Raw genomic sequence first — 12,961 nt, 5'->3', positions numbered from 1 at the left:
CACACTAACCCCCTAGCAAAAGCCATCCGTGTTTCATTTTACTGTCTACTAGTCCTAATTCTTTCCTTTCATAGGCAACAGAGAGCACAATTACTAACACCAGTGATCAAGGAATTAATGGATTTCAACGGAGTTGTTACAGTAGATCCTGTGAAGTTTTTTCTTATTTTCAAGGCTTGCAGCAAGAGAAAGTGAATCCAATTAGCAGAATTTCTTCAGTTTTCAGAGACAGAAATGTAGAATTTTCTGTGTTTGCTGCTTCTAAAAAGCAAGTATTTTAACTCTGGAGATGAACTTAAATAGAATGTAAGTAATTTATACTAAAATCACACCGTTCCTTTTGTTGAAATTTGCTCTCTCACATTTATGTCAGCATACCTTGCAGGTGAAGTTTGAATTGGTTGGTATTTGAACAGGACATCTGAACGAAAACTTTTCAAGTGTTATCAGTGAATTTTATCCAGTCATGATAGTCAATACTAGTCCAATTTTATTGTGGAAGATTGGAGGACATTTTGATCTCATTCAGACGAAATGTATCATCAGGGCACCTCTATTTGTCTTTTTTTAAAAGACACACCATGAAGAATAGGTAAGTTATGTCCAAATTCAAGCCTAAGTTATAATCTTCTCCCTGCCTAAAGGTCCCTCCTCTGTTTTAGAGTTAACCTATATTTTTCCCTTCATGCACTAAAGATTTGTTTAATATTGATATGCATTGCTACTCCATTGCAACAGGAATTATGCTCCCAGGATGGCTATACTTCAGTAATAAATGACAGAGGCAGCACAAACTGTTCCTTTAACCAGCTGTCCTGGTTTCAGCTGGGATAGAGTTAATTCTCTTTCTAGTAGCTGGTATGGTGTTACCCTTTGGGTTCAGTATGAGAAGAATGTTGATAACACACTGACGTTTTCAGTTGTTGCTAAGTAATGTTCAGTCTAAAGTCAAGGATTTTTCAGCTTCGCATGCCCAGCCAGCAAGAAAGTTGGAGGGGCACAAGAAGCTGGCACAGGACACAGCCAGGTCACCTGACCCAAAGTGGCCAAAGGGGTATTCCATACCATGTGATGTCACATCTAGTATATAAACTGGGGGGAGTGGGGACGGGGAGATCACTGCTCAGGGGCTAACTGGGCATCGGTTAACAGGTGGTGAGCAACTGCACTGTGCATCATTTGTATCTTCCAATCCTTTTATCAATTACTGCTGTCACTTTATTAGTGTTATCACTATCATTATTAATTTCTTCTTTTCTGTTCTACTAAACCGTTCTTATCTCAACCCAAAAGTTTTACTTCTTTTCCTGATTTTCTCCCCCATCCCACTGGGTGGGGGGGAAGTGAGTGAGCGGCTGCGTGGTGCTTAGTTGCTGGCTGGGGTTAAACCACGACACCAGCTATCAAATACATACATGGTTTTACTTGCAAATAGCGTAGGATAAATTCTCCCTACTCAATTCCACACCATGGATTTGATATATTTCTGGAAAAAGTGTGAGACTTAATCAGAATTCAAAGGAATAGACTGGAATTGGCCCCCTGGTCACTCTGAAAGTTGGGATTGCCAGCCCTAATTCTTCACACAGCATCAATCAAGCACACAAAAACCTGAGAATGGCATTAAACAAAAATGTGTTTTCAAATAATAATAAAAAATAGAGTACTTTAATTTGCTTTCCATTTTCAGGTGTTTAAGATGCAATAATATTCATATTCAACCCTTCCTTAAAACCTGGAGGACTAGACGTTTACTTTTTCTTCTCCAGTGAAGAGTGATATTCTCCTGTAACTGTTTGTAGGTGAAAAACAACAAATATAATCGTGCTGAAATTAGAAGACCTATACTAAGATACATATTTGAAAACCAGGAAAAGCACTCTCCATGTACTTCTCCCATGCTCAACAGCACAACAAGAAGCTTCAATAAACTTCAGTGTTCTTTTATCACTTGAATGTAAAATAGCTTGTGAATAGTTGGGTGGATAAATAACAGGACTATCTTTTAACACCTCCACTCTGTTATTTTTTTCATCTATTATTTGCAAATAATCCTAGGTAGGATGAGGCAGTGTGAGGAAACCACAGTGAATGAACTGCCTGTATATCTTCTTTACTGAGAATTTTATTGCTATTCAGGTCTAAGGAAATTTTTTATATTAAAGTACAGTAAAAATAAAATAATAATAAAATAAAATTAACACTATTACTGAAATAGTCCTGTAAGAATTAGGTATATTACATATATTAAGAAAATATTTTCTCATAAAAAATAAACACAGATGTTATTCTTCCAACTATTTAGGGCTTCTTTTCCCTTAGAAAATTTCTATTCCTGGTTTTTTTCACCCTGAATATTTGTAACATTAAAATAGATAGAGGCAATTGTACAACAAAATTCACTTATTCCTATAGATCCTATAAGGCCTGCAGGGCATCATGAGCTCATGCCATTTGGAAGACCTGGAGGAAAGGCTTAAGTTCAGCTAGCTCATACATCACTTCCAGCACATGTGCATATCTGGATGAGCAAAATACTGATGAAACTCTCCTTTTGTGCAGGTCTGTACAACCTTTTGCACAAATCAAGAGCAGCAGCTAGTGACAGGTGGTGAAATTCCCTTTCAGATAGTATTTATTGCAAGTCAGACCCAGAGGTCTGACTGTGGAAGCATGAGGGTACTTCAAATTCCACATGGGGACAGCCCTTAGTAGCACCCAGCAGAGAAAACATATATGCCCATATAATAAGAGAATCTTGTGGATTTGGTTTAATAAGATCATTCAGGATTTTACAGCAGCATACAACTCTTGACAAAGTTTATCTGTACTCTCCTTACATAACAATTCCAGGATTAGAAATTATTTCTAAAAGTTTTGGTGGTTTAGAGCTATCAATTTTGATTTGGATCAACTTATCACTGCCTTTACATTGTCTCCAAATTATTGCTTTGAATATGAAACCCCAAACAACCCAATAATATATAGTAATTTCAAATATGCATAACAATTGTTGGCTAAACTTTTACAATCCTAAAATGTACACATTTTCAAACATATAAAACAAACAGGGCTTTAAAAATATAGGAGCATATTAGAACTGAAGCAGGAATTCAAAATAAAATAAAACAAAAAAACCCTCAGGATGCCTTCTTGAATAAAAATTGTAACTTTACTCAGCCTGTTTTTGACAAAGCTTAATTCTGCTATGGGAGCAGTCTAACATGCTTAAGATATGCAATTTTTGGTTGAATCTTGAGAACTAAGATGCAACTCCCTGCCTTCATGAAGCCAGTATAATTTTTTTCCAAAACTAAGCAAACTCTCAGATAATTTCCCTAGCCTTGTTTTCCTTTATGAGAAGCACTAACCACTATTTTTATCCACTCATATTCCCATGTATAATTGTGTCCTGTGCATGTTGTAGATGAGAAGCCTCCAAGCTCTTGTGTAGGACCTTTCCAGAAATAACGAGGGGGTTAGCCAAGTGCCAAGCGAATTGTTCTGGCATATGGCCTGTAACTGCAGCCTCTCCAGTATGGAACTGCACATGAAATTCTTACATGGCTAATGTGCAGTTGCTCCTTCACCTGGCAAATGCATATCTACTCACACGATGCTGTAAGTGTTGAAGTAAGTATGATTCTTGCACTGTAAATCAACACAATCAAGGCTGGAAATACACAACATACAGGAGTGGAATAATTAATCTGCTGCTTATTTGGAAATTCAAACTCTTCTAAAGTAATCTGTAGTGTTTGCTACATATCAAGGTGCTGCAACCAGATCACTGGTCGGCCCGGACCAGGGAAAGAGACAGATAGCACACACGGTGTGAGTGCCAACTTCTGCCTTTTATTGCACAGTTAATTCCTTTTATACTAACAAGGGTAGGCAGGATTACAGATGCGTCATAGGGCTGCGACTAACCCTCCATCTTTCCGTGACATCGTGAGATCTTCCGAACGCCATACCCTACATCTCCCCCTCCCTATGACTAGCTAGTTTCTATTGTTATAAACAGTTCTACGCAAAGAAGTAACTGTGTAAAGTACTATGAGCATAAGCATATTTCTACAACTAAGTTGAAACACTGTGTCTTAAACACACATAAATGTCCCATTTACCTTGCAGAGCAAGGAGCTCCTTTACAGAGAATTCACACAAGTGGTAAATGGAAAGTTAAGGCTAGGAAAGAATTACTTCTATTACTTTATAAAGTTTATCGTTGGTATGCTGATGTTAAGGCTTACTGTCTGGGGCTTCCAGATTCCCGGCTGTGAGCAATTGTGACTCTTCTGTTGACACTTGTTCGTACACTATGTTTTCAGCTCTGTCTCTGACAGCTGGATCCCATAAGGACACGTATTGATGGGCTCTGAGAGGGATGTCATCCAGATACACATCGGGCCCCTCCAGTTGGTTTTGCATCCACTGCCAGAAATTTGTAGCGGATACCCAAGGTGTCACAAGCCAGGAAAGGATGACAGCGATCTGTAAGAAAAAACACTCAAACACTACGAGGTTAGGGCAGGACGAACCATATGACTAGGGACCCATTTCAGTAGCCCTTCAGGCATCTGTACACAGGCGTACCCTCGCCCGAGACAACGCAGCTCAAACGGCCCATCCCATTGGCGTGTCTGAAGGTCACGCACGTGGACCAACGGGTAGGGGCCTTTCTCTTCCGTGCTCGTAAAATGTCATTGCGCCGCCGTCTGCTCCAGGTCCCCTCAAACTGTCTGATTTAATAAAGTTAACGCAGTTAACAGAAGACGGTGTGTACGGAGAACAGGTGAGTTATCCTGCAACCAGGAGGGCTCTGCCTGCTCCCCCTCCCTAAGCCGATCGAGCAGGGTCTTTAAGGTTCGATGTGCTCATTCTACAATGGCTTGGCCGGTGCTATTATAAGGGATGCCATTTTTACTTAACAAGCTGAACAAGGTAAAATTATTACAATAGCTAAAATCACAATAACTACAATAATGCCCATAATTCTTTGAGCCAACCCGTTATCCCTAATGACCCGAACCATGAAGACTAATAAGGAAGATGAACCATCCATACATTCTTGTGTCATCTTGCTCCATGAACTCAGCCCAGCAATCGGTAGGTGCCAGCTTTCCGTGGGCGTCCCCACAGAGGCAACGATGGCCTCACCGTACACCAGCCTGATGCTCTTCGGAAAATCCCGGTATTTATACATTTGCAGAGGAACGGGTTTCAGCACAAGTGGCCAGCGGGTGCCAAAAGTCTGCCTCGGTTGCAATCTATGACGCATGTGCTCGCTGGCCAGGTGTGCTGCACGAGTCATAGCCATCTTGTCTATTCGTTCATGGGCTTTATGATGCGGTTGCGGTGCACAGAGAATCTTGACCTGTCATGTTAGACAAGGTGACCTATACATTAGTTTTCGACTGAGGTGGTATTCATATTGCCACACCATCTATGATTCTCCAGATGATGATGGTCGTGCAAATTCAACAGGAGTCTGTCGTGGTCCTGTATCTGTGGAAACACAATCAACCTCGTTCCCAGGTTATTAATGGAAATAGACCTTACCCCTAATTTTGGCTTTAACTAACTTTTACGTTTACCCCACACTGTCTTCCCGTAATCACACTATGTTTAATCAAATTATGCTTAACACACTTTTTACCTAAAGCAAGTTCTATATACAATAAGGCACGCTGTTCTAAAAACCTCTCTGAAGGACTCAATGTCCGCTGGTCCTCTAAAGTGTAATACTCTATTAGTCAGAATCTGTCCGATCAGTGGCTCCAGCACCCGCCGGTGCCGTGCCAGTTGCCATTGGGACAATTCCGGGCCCAGCATCAGTGCGAAGCCATGGCTTGACCCACTTAGCCGGGATCCAGCGAAGGCCTCGATCTGTAAGCAGACACATATACCCTCTCCCAGTAAGTTTTACTTCTGCTGGTCCGCACCATTTCCCGGATTCTGGGTCCTTATACATTACCATGATTCCTGTACTTTGTTGCGTCCTTTTCGCCTGTAAAAGAGCATGATGCACTACCATTGGTGGGTCTTTGTGATCACCTGTCAATCTAAGATAATTTAGCACAAATAAGGCTTTGGCCAATCGTTCCTCTGGGAGTAAGCCCTGGGTTCCCCCCTTTTGTTTTTTGCAGCATGCTCTTTAAGGTTTGGTTGGCCCGTTCGACAATAGCCTGTCCTGTGGGAAGATGTGGAATACCCGTACCATGATGAATTCCCCACAAATTACAAAATCGAGCAAATCGTGTAGAACCATAGGCCGGGCCGTTGTCCGTCTTAATTTCTTTAGGCACACCCAGCACTGCAAAAGAAGCATGAAGATGTCATTCAATATGTAAGGCCTTTTCTCCAGTTTGTGCCATGGCCCACATGGCAGCAGGATAGGTCTCAATACACACATGCACATAACACTTTGCACCAAACCATGTGACATGGGTGACATCCATTTGCCACAACTGCAATGGCAAAAGACCTCGTGGGTTAACCCCACAGCCCAAGCCCAGCTCTTCCTTTTGACAATCGGGGCATGCTTTGATGATACCTTGGGCATCAGTGAGTGGTAAGTCAAATTGCTTTGCTAGCATCCTAGCGGCTTGGTGCAAGAACGCATGTGATTGCCGTGCTTGTTGAAAATGATTCCCTGGAGGAGGCTCCCATGCTGCTGCAACCAATTGGTCAGCTCTGTCATTTCCCGTTTCTCATCTGCACGTGCGCTCGTACCCAAGAGTTCTACCAGAGGGGCCATATCGTCATTAGTGATACCGCAAAGATTCCGCACCCACTGGATATCTCCCACAAGCTTCTGGACATCATGTACCATTGAAATTTCTAATGTTATTTGAACCTTCTGAGGTTTAACATTGCTAGCATCTATGTGCCACCCCAAATACTTCCAAGGTGCTGCCTTTTGCACCTTTTCAGGAGCAATTATTACTCCGCAGTGGCTTAAGATGTCCTGCAATTGAGTTAAAATTTCATCCTGTGGCAAGTTGCTTCCCACTATCAAAATGTCATCCATATAATGATAAATAATTAACTGAGGAAACTGCTTTCTTACAGGCTCTAATGCCCAGGCCACATACACCTGACACATAGTGGGGGAATTGCGCATTCATTGCGGTAACACGACCCAATGGTATCTCTTATAGGGCTCTGCCTTGTTAATCGATGGTACCGAAAAGGCGAACCGTTCAGCGTCATCTGGGTGCAAGGGAATGGTGAAAAAACAATCCTTTAGATCTATAATTAACAAATCCCATTCTTCTGGAAGCATAACTGGAGATGGCAAACACAGCTGCAGGGCTCCCATACTGTGCATCACTGCATTCACAGCTCTGAGATCATGTAACAGTCTCCATTTCCCACTTTTCTTGGGAATGGTAAATATTGGTGTATTCCATGGACTGGTAGAAGGAACAACATGACCCGCTCTCAATTGGTCCTCAACTAACTCTTGTATTTTTAGCAGCCTTTCAGAATTTAGCGGCTACTGATCAATCCAAACAGGCTCATCTGTTTTCCAGCTAATTTTCAGGATTGGCTACCCCTCAGTGACCACTCCTAAAAAAGGATGGTTCACTGACGTTGCTTTCATTTGGCTCAATAAATCACGGCCTATGAGGCCAAACAATTCAGTTGGGGTAGTCATGATATATGGACGCATCGTAACGTGTTCACCATCGGGGACCACAAATGGGTAATGGGTAGCTGACTTACTAAGGTGGCTTGTGTGGCCCCCTATCCCTGCAATGCCAAAATTTGGATTGATCAATGGCCATGATGGAGGCCAAATGCATCGTGAAATAATCATAACATCAGCTCCTGTACTGATTGTCATCGGTTTCTTGACGATAACTCCGTCAGGCCCTTCCAATTGCACTACCTTTTCTGGTTTACCTCTTGTTATGTTCGTGGCAAAGTATACCTGTGGCTTCCCTGTGGAGCCAAATCCACCATCTCCACGTTGTACTTCACCTGGGTTCGGAACACACGACCTGAATGGAACTAATTGTGCTATTCTGGTACCTTTAGGAATAGAAACAGGAGGGATTAAAACATGAATCATAATTTTCACAGTCCCACAATAATCTGCATTAATAAGCCCTGGGACTACCAGAATTCCTTTTAGAGCTGTTGAAGATCGCCCCATTAAAAATGCACTAAGCCCAAACCCCAATGGTCCCTTTGTGTTGAATGTGTACTGCGGTTTCCACGTCCACTCTGGAGCTTCCTGCAGCGGCGGATCTGGTAGTTGCGAGGCTGCCTGAGGGCCGGCAGCCCAAACCCCTTGCATTTGTGTCGTTGCACAAGGGGCCTTGGCGCTCCGTGTAAAGTTTCCCTTCTTCCTGCATTCTTGGTGGTATGGTTATCTTTCTTACAACTGTTGCACCGTCTTTTTGTTAGCAGAAACTCTACACTGGCTCTTGATGTGTCCAAGTTTACCACAATTAAAACACTTGACCGAGGGTTTCTTACTGGCTTTATCAATAAGCGGATTCCGTATTCACTCACAGCAGTCTTTAATTTCTCAAGGACTTTCCAGTGAAACGCCTCCCATCTTTTTTATCCATTATTTTGTACAACAACTGGGAATGCTTGGAGCATAGTCCCGTCCACAAGGGCATTTTTTATTACTCCCCTCCAATGCCTCTCCCTCTCGTCCGCAGCGGCTACTGCAGGCGGCTCCGCGTCTATCGCGGGCGCAGTTGGTTTCACCGTCTCTGGTTCCGAGAGGCGGGATGGATTAAAGGACGGGGGCGGGGGCGCGGATGGTTCTGCTCAGGGGCCGGCCGCGGCCGCGGCTGGCGTCGGCCATTCCATGGCCGGTTGACACGTGCCGCTGCAAGTGGGCGGGGGGGGGGCGGAAAGGGAGGGGCCGGAGGAAGCGCCGGATGGGGTGCAGCTGACGGCTCAGCAGGCATAGGCTCAGGCAAAGGCTCGGGAGGCTCAGTCCGCTCTCCCGGCAAGGGCAACTGATTTCCCCCGCGGGGGGTGTTTCCTCCTCTGCCACAGTCTCCAACCCCCGCTGCCTCCCAGTTATCCCCTGCGTGGGTGGCCGTTCCTCCCACTCTCTCAACTGACAGTATAAATCTCCCTTGACATCCTTGCCTGGAACCCAGTCCAAGAGGCATTCCTCTAAGTCCTTCCAAACCACTTGCCGCAACTCCTCCCATGGATACTGCGGAGGGGGCACATCCGTCCCCGCTGGTGCCGTCCCTACAGGAAAAACCTCCATCTCTGCCGTACCCTCCGCGTCCATGCCCTCAATCAGAGATGGACCGCTCTGTGAACCCCGCTCCACGGCCCCCCACTCCGTCTGAGTCTGACTTACTGTCCCTGGGGGCACTTTCTCCCATTGTTCCTGAGGCGGCGCTTCATCCGCAAACATAGCAGCTCGCACTGCCAACCAGCACACCCCAACCTTCCGTCCTGCCGCGACCACCTTCTCCACTTTTCCCCAACTTTGCAATCGTTCAGCAGCTCCGCGCTCGCCCGCGAGCGCAGATTGGAGCAAAGACTCCCAAATCTCTCCCCATTTGGGAGGGCTCAAAACTTCTCTAGGAGACCAAATGTCTCCCCAGTGCAGCATCCATAGGATGCATTCGCCCGTGGGGCCCTTCCTAATCGAACCACGGGCACCGACCTCATCAGCCAATACCTTTAATACCTTAATCACTTGCGCAAGTTCCACCGTCACCTGTGCGACCGATCACGTCGGGGTCACCACTATGTAGCGTTTGCTACATATCAAGGTGCTGCGACCAGATCACTGGTCGGCCTGGACCAGGGAAAGAGACAGATAGCACACACGGTGTGAGCGCCAACTTCCGCCTTTTATTGCACAGTCAATTCCTTTTATACTAACAAGGGTAGGCGGGATTACAGATACGTCATAACGCTGCGACTAACCCTCCGTCTTTCCGTGACATCGCGAGATCTTCCAAACACCATACCCTACAGTAATCCAGCAACTAGAAGTGGTTCGTAGACCTATTGGTATTAAACTAAAGATCCCTTATTCTTTTGTTTTCTCTTTTTGCTAATATATTCATGCATTCCCCAGCATACTTAAACCAAGGTGCCTGCACATCATTTTTTATTTTCTGAATTCTTAGGATACTTCAATAATATGCAGGATTCTAAGCTGATTTATGTGAAAACTGAGGCATAGGTTTGTCAAGTGTTTGTGTTTGAGTAGTATTACTGTAAACTTTTGGCTTAGTGAAACACCACTGTGGTTACATGAAAGCACGTGAATTTTTTAAAGCTTTCTGGAATTTATAGAGCCTGCGTAAGTTGAATATTCCTAATGTAGAAAAGGGTGGAGACATCTCTGTGAGAGAAATTTTACCTACTGGAGCTGAGAAAATTTTTGTACATGTTCATTTGAAACTCAATTCCAATTAAATTATCATTTAATTTGCTTTCTATTGCCTGTCTTAATTCAAGAGAATTTTATCATTTATTTCAATGTGTTTGGCCAGTGTGCAATTAGAAAACTTGTAGCCCATATTTCCATCACAGTATGACATACCGACTAGAGTGCAGAGGACAATAAAATATGTAGGCAGTTTGGATTGGGATTTAATTATATTTTCGGACGAAACAAAAGGTATTTTGTCATTTAAGATTATTTCAGTTATAGTAAAAGCTTTGTGACAAATTACTTGTTTAATTTAAAGTACAAGGTAAAAAATTTGCTGGTTTAGAGTGCCTAAGAAAACTAGCTAAATTCAAATAATGAATATATGAATGGCTTTTTTTTTTTGAAGATTTATTGAACAAAAAATAAAATTCTTTAAGTGTAAATAGTTCCATTTTCATTTCCTACAAATGTATGGGTACCATAAAAATGAAAAGCACTACTCAGAATTAATAGTACAACTCTATTTCAGTCCAGGGATGAGTTATTTTGATTCCAGAATGCACTTTTATCTAACAAATAGCAATTATATTGTGTATTATTTTTTAATTCCAGCCAGCAAATGTCAAAAGAGCACTGGAGAGATCTCAGCCATCTAAATTGTTAAAGAGCTCTTTTCAGAGGCCACAGAAAATGTTGCCAATGTCAGTCTGCCTGTAACTGCATACATTTACTTCAGGATCTGAGATACATGTGACAATAGTAAGGTTTGATGATCTTGCCCCTCTGAAAGAAACCAGACTTTGGTAAGACTTCATGGAAACTTATTCATTGCTGTACTTTCAGTCATAAGGTGAAGCACACAAAAAAAACCTCAGGAAGCACCGTAATAAAAGACAGTAGAAAGGAATGCTCTGCAACCGTTGCGTCTTGAACCATCTCCTGCTTTTGCATCAAGGCAACGCTGAGGTAGCAGAAGAATGAATCAGACCCAAGGGCCAAATTCACTCACTGTGTAGGTGATAACAGCTATTTCTACCCCACCAGAGAATGAAATCTTGGCCTTTATCTAACTAAGATTTCGTGCTGCTGGCTGAGGGTCCCTTCTCTTTCTCTCAGTGAACCACAAGATAATTACATCCACCACTATATATACACCTTGCCAATATAAGTATGTATATCACTGCAACTGCAGAGCATGGGAATCGACAAATGTGTTTAGGATTTTAAAGGCTGTGCTGGATCTTCTGCAAACTCCCAGGGGGTGGCTGGCCCTGGGGGTGTGTTAATCCTGTGTACCCCATGCAAGCGTACAGGGTGCGGACCTCCACCCCTGGAAGTCTGTCACCACCTCTCCAGCCAGCAGTCAGTGCCGTAGCCATGTGGCTCCAACTCCTACCACAACCCGAGCCAAAAGCACATGGTGAGCGCTGGCCCCGTGAGCAGCTTCAGGCCCTCAGAGAGCGGCAGGCGGTCGCGAGCAGGCGCACGTAGCCTTGCCCAGGGACAGACACACGAAGGCCTCAGACTACTAACGAATAATTGCCTCGTTGCAGTCAGCTCTGCTTACTGTCTCTCGGATTAGTTGGGGAGTCCCTGAAAGCTTCAGAGTATTCAGGAGGACCAGATTTACCTGAGCTGGATGTAATGCCTCACCCGGCACTGCCATGTCCCGCCTCCTGCCGCCAGGAGCCCCAGTCACTAAGGCAAACAGAAGCCCAGCAAAATGGGTCTCCTCAGGGGGATTGGGCCCAGGCCTTCCTTGACAACCAGCTGACAGGCAGCTCTCCTTTAACAGCAATTCGTCACCCCTTGTCCAGATGCCTGGTTCCCCTATCCACCCAAACACCTGCGCTTCAGCTAGCATTGCCATGATTCTCCACGAGGCCTTTGCCTTTTACCTTGACCAAGATGGCTGCAAAACGTTCCTGTGCAGTGCTTAGTACATCTGCTGTTTACATGAAGCGGAAGAATATCAGGACGTTGAAAATGAAGACGAAGGCTGTTTTGCAGGTGCATACTACCCAAAAGCTGAAGCATGGTGTGTATCCACGAGCATTTGCTGAAGAGAAGCAGTAAGGAGCGCAGCCCATGGAGAAGTGTGTTTCAGCTTGATCAAGCCACAGGCCAGGCAATGGCTTATTCATAGAAATTTCTTGTGGGGTTCAGGGTGTGTGGGGGTGCTTGACAAGAATGTGGATCACAGAAAAGCGGGTAAGGTCAGTCTGTTATGGGAAGACAAACAAGAAGGCAATTTTCTATTAAAGTCCAGCATATTCTTTCAGGCAAAACATGGCAGGCCAAGCAGACCACCTGCTCCTTCTCCAGCCCAGAGGCACTCTGATGAGCCAGCTGTGACCAACATCACCTTAGCTAACGCAGGAGCTGAGGCTAGATTAGAAACAGAAATGTCCCTGCTGGGAACCAGGCACAGATCTCTCAGCACTGGCGAGTGATACTGCAGATGGCCCTCGTGTCCCTGGTGTACGTCTGCTAACGTCAGCACCAAGGTGAGGGTGTCAGTATTTTGTGCACTTAGGAGAGCTTCCCTGCTAGATTGGAAGCTCTGCTTCCAGGCGAAAT

General features: G+C 44.3%; 1 long non-coding RNA gene across 1 annotated transcript; it reads right to left on the bottom strand.

Annotated features, from left to right (window-relative positions):
• Positions 1 to 5,498: 5,498 nt before the first annotated feature.
• Positions 5,499 to 8,793, bottom strand: LOC138685526 (uncharacterized). The gene is made up of 3 exons (XR_011324833.1): positions 8,632 to 8,793; positions 8,477 to 8,565; positions 5,499 to 5,671 (listed from the first exon to the last, which is right to left on the bottom strand). It is a non-coding gene; the product is annotated as an uncharacterized lncRNA (long non-coding RNA).
• Positions 8,794 to 12,961: the final 4,168 nt, after the last annotated feature.

This window comes from Haliaeetus albicilla, chromosome 1, assembly GCF_947461875.1.
Source record: "Haliaeetus albicilla chromosome 1, bHalAlb1.1, whole genome shotgun sequence".
In the NCBI taxonomy this organism is placed as follows: Eukaryota; Metazoa; Chordata; class Aves; order Accipitriformes; family Accipitridae; genus Haliaeetus; species Haliaeetus albicilla.
This window is presented reverse-complemented; position numbering and strand designations above follow the sequence as displayed.